The sequence below is a fragment of the Ictalurus furcatus genome, chromosome 9 (assembly GCF_023375685.1).
Source record: "Ictalurus furcatus strain D&B chromosome 9, Billie_1.0, whole genome shotgun sequence".
Taxonomy (NCBI): Eukaryota; Metazoa; Chordata; class Actinopteri; order Siluriformes; family Ictaluridae; genus Ictalurus; species Ictalurus furcatus.
In genome coordinates this window covers 9,797,618-9,801,970 of record NC_071263.1, presented here as the reverse complement: position 1 = coordinate 9,801,970, position 4,353 = coordinate 9,797,618, and the positions used below count along the sequence as shown (strand labels likewise).

Here is a 4,353-nt window from a genome sequence, read left to right as displayed (position 1 = left end):
CCAGCAACCATGCCATGTTTAAAGTCACAGAGATCACACTTTTTTCCACCTCCATTCTGATGTTTGATGTGAACATTAACTGAAGCTCTTGACCTGTATCTGCATGATTTTTTTGCATTGTGCTTCTGCCACATGATTGACTGATTGGACAACTGCATAAATGAGCATGTGTACAGGTTAAAATGACTGGTGAGTGTAGTAAAAATACACTAATAAATTCACAACAATAATAAAAATGCTTCTACAGACCAAATGACCAAATACATCTATATAAGGATCAAGTTTCAGAGCTCAGTGTGCTTTCTTTCTTGCTTTTTAAAAAAATAAATATTCTTGCAAGAAAGGCTTTGCATGCTGTGCACACACTGAAGGTCTGAACATTGCTTTTTTTCAACTTGCTGTGGGTTTACATGCATGTATGATATACCATTGGATTGAGTTTGATTAGTTGATGTCATTTTTACATGATTTTGTGAATCCATATATCAAAACATCACCTCACTGGGTGAATGGTTTCTATTCTCAAAAATCCATCGGACAATGTTTGTGCAGCTTGGTCTGAAGATGATCTAAGCTAAAGGTGGTGAGGATTGGACATAAATTGAAGGCTGTACAAAGTTTTGACCTGCCTTTCAAGAAATTCCAAATTGTTCATAAAATACAATGGTGGCCATGACATCTTTACAGCAACTGATCTCAGTCAGAAGCTTCCAAGGAGTCAGGGAAAACAATAATCATGTTTCTAAACCAAACACTTAAAAAATGTAGTTGGAAAAGAAACACGTTTTTCCTTACTATAGTGCCACCTAGCTGTCAAACGAAACAAAATGTAATAGGTTCTCTCCAGAACTAAAAAAAAACAAAAAACAACAAAAAAACCTTGTCTGTCAAGTTTGGTGTTGCTGAGAAACAGGGAAACTTCTTTGTTTGCATGATGGCAGAAATTTAGAAATGGTGGATGGAAAATGTTTGCATTGACATGACTTGGCCTCATGTCAGAAATCTGACTACACCAGAATTATCAACTTATTCCAAATGGTTACGAAGTAAACAGCAAAAAAAAAAAAAAAAAAAAGGTTTTCATGAGCAAATATCAAATGATGTGAAATGTTTTGCTGTCCCACTAAGTATTCTCAAGTTTCATGTTGAGCCATCAAGCCACTGTTGAGATATGGCCTCACTTCCTGTTTGGCATCTTCACTGTCAAAGTTGCTTTGTTATAGGCGAACATTTTTGAAGAACAACTTTAGAAAAAAAAAAACCTCAAAATGGTGGAAAATCCAATATGGCGAAAAATGACTTCATGGAGTTAGTTGAAATCGGCATGAAGGATTAATGTGAAAAAAACCTAGATCTAGAAAACCTAGATCTAGATCTAATGGTCCCAAAGTTCTAAGCATAAATGTACTTTTAATTTGACCCAAAATTGGCAAAATACTTTTTGCCACTATTCCCAATCAGTGTGCCAAATTTTTGCAACTTTTTACCATATGATTCTAGGAGCTGCCATAGACTTCCAGCACAGAAGAAGAATAATAGAGCATCACAAACAAAAACAATAGTGTTTCAGCACCATCAGTGCTTGACCCTTCAACTAAGATTGAGCTTGAGAACCATATTCATTCTTCATTTTCTTTGCTTTACTGAGGCTGTAAGCAGTGATGAGTTTTATTGTGGACATGTAAACTTCTCTGAGCCATTCTTGCTCCTTAAACATATAAAAATGTTTTAGGGGCATGAGTTATGTGTGTTTAATGGTTGAATCTACACCTTGCATGTATTGCTTAACCAGTATTCTTTACAAAAGATAACATTCATAAACCAAGTAGGTCTTATTTCCTGATTTAACATTGTTTCAGCATATACACCTTCTTTCTGTGTAAACTTGCACACCTTGCCACAGCTACTTCATTTCGTTTTATATTTGGAATTTCAAAGCTTAAGCAGTCAATGATTCTAAAAGCCATTATTTGATACCAAACACTTTATTGATGATCATTTAATTAAAAACAAACATATGTGGTATAATTATACATGTTTTAGTTTATTAGTCATGGTGCAAGAAAAAAACAGCATCAGACAGACTTCAGACGTCTCTTCATTCAGCTCCTTGTCATTATGGTTTGCCTTTGCCATCCTTTCCATCCTTTCCAGGTCCGTGACCGTGACCGTGTCCGTGACCATGACCCTGACCCTTGCCTTGACCTTGCCCTTGTCCTGGTCCTTTTCCCTTGCCTTCACCCTTGCCTTCACCCTTGCCTTCACCGTGGCATGGTTTGCTCTTTTCGCACTGCAGAAGAAATATACATGAGTGTCATATTTTTAAAGCATATAATGCTATTGTTACATATGTATATAATATGTACAGTACACGTGCATATCATTAGCACATATGACGGAAAGAAGAAAAGAAGTGTAGCTGTTACCTGAGGGATTTTATCTTTCCATGTAAAAAGAGAAAACAGAGCACATATTTTAGACTGAATAAACAAAAGCATCTTTTAGAAATAGTTACAGAACATAGAAAAAAAGTGTGTGTGTGTGTATATATATATATATATATATATATATATATATATATATATATATATATATATATATATATATATATAAAATATAATATACAGGAAATATATTCACCTGGGTTTGTATCTGCCATTGTTCTTCAAATTAACAACACTAAAAGTGCATGAAAAAAAGACTGTTTAACTAAAATATGAAGCATGCATTTTGTTCTAATTTTGTGTTACTTTAATTGGTTCATAGTTCCACAGTCCACATATATTCGTATATCACTAGCAACCAAGATTTTAAAACTTCTCTTGGTGAACAATCATAACTAAAAATAATTGTTGTGTCATGTCCTACCTGTTGCCTTGATAAGTCCACTTCTGAAGAAACTCTCTGCTCTGTCTGAATTTATGATGTAGGCACACCCTGGAATAGCTGGACAGGTATAGACTGGTACAACATGTTAAGCAAGCGAACAGAAAAGTTAAGGACAACCCTAACTCTTAACATGGGACACCGGTTTGAAGAAGAGGAAGAACATTGTTAGATAATAGTGTTGATGTTGCAAAGTTAGCTGTGGGCAATTTGTAAGAGAAAGGAGGAGAAAATGAGGAAACTGCATATATTAAAAGCTATTTTCATCCATCAGTTACTTTTACCCCATTAACATCTTCACTAAGAAAAAAAAGCAATATAAATTTGTTTTCTTTATATTTTTTTTATTTCCATGGGGCAATTTCTGTTTATTTTTTAACAGACCCCACAGTTTGTTTGTTTTTAGTATAGGTGACCTATGGCCTTTTTAGTATAGTGTAAAAGTATAAATACATATACCAAATACCAATTTTTTTTAGAAAAAGTTCAAGAAAACCCATAAGTGGATGTTTGGAGTGATTTCTTGTTGCTAATTTCCTCCACATGAATTCTGCAACAAAAAAGTGACTTGTTGCTAAATTCCTGTACAGGAAGTTAGCAACAAGAAAGTCACTCCACACACACACACACACACACACACACACACACACACACACACACACACACACATATAGTGAAATTTTTTAACATAACATACAGCTGTAATCAAAATTATTCGACCCCCATTGCAAAACTGGTTTATTGACAAAATTTACAGACTTTCAGCTGTTTGCAATGAACAAATCGAACAAAAGCAATTGAAATAGTTCAACCCAACAAATGCTTCAAGTGGTTTCCCCAAATTCAACTGAAAATACAACTTATGATTTCTCCAGTTTCTAAATTATTCAACCCCCTAAATAGAATCCTTCACAACAGCACAAATATGCAAAACAGGTGTTGTCTCAACCACACCTGATGCAACTAATTAAGGGCTTCATTAGTTGTATAAGGTGTGCTTGAGCTGGAACATACCTGAACTAGCTAGGGGCAAAAAATTCTTGAAATACCTGGACGGGGCAGAAAAATGATGCTATCAATGGCTGCAACCAGATTTCTGAGAAGGCAGGTTGTGAAAAACCTTCAAGTGACTGCAAAAGACCTGCAGCAAGACTTGATGCATTACTAAACGCAGAAGGTTTCCATGCCAGAATTCATATAAATCATATAAATAAGGATTCTGTTCTGTGGAGCGATGAAACAAAACTGGGACTTTTCAGCACAATGGATCAGCAGTACGTCTGGAGGAAGAAGAAAGAACAGTCTGTCCACAGTCAAGCATGGTGGTGGCTCGGTGATGCTCTGGGGCTGCATGGCATCCTCTGGCACTGGAAACCTGAGATGGATTCATTAAAGTATCAGGAAATCCTAGGAGAAAACGTCTTGCTGTATGTGAGGAAGCTGAAGCTTGGGTGTCATTGGACCTTC

General features: G+C 35.7%; 1 long non-coding RNA gene across 1 annotated transcript; it reads right to left on the bottom strand.

Annotated features, from left to right (window-relative positions):
- Positions 1–1,966: 1,966 nt before the first annotated feature.
- Positions 1,967–3,267, bottom strand: LOC128612884 (uncharacterized). Its single transcript, XR_008386815.1, has 4 exons — positions 2,869–3,267; positions 2,641–2,679; positions 2,427–2,440; positions 1,967–2,290 (listed from the first exon to the last, which is right to left on the bottom strand). It is a non-coding gene; the product is annotated as an uncharacterized LOC128612884 (long non-coding RNA).
- Positions 3,268–4,353: the final 1,086 nt, after the last annotated feature.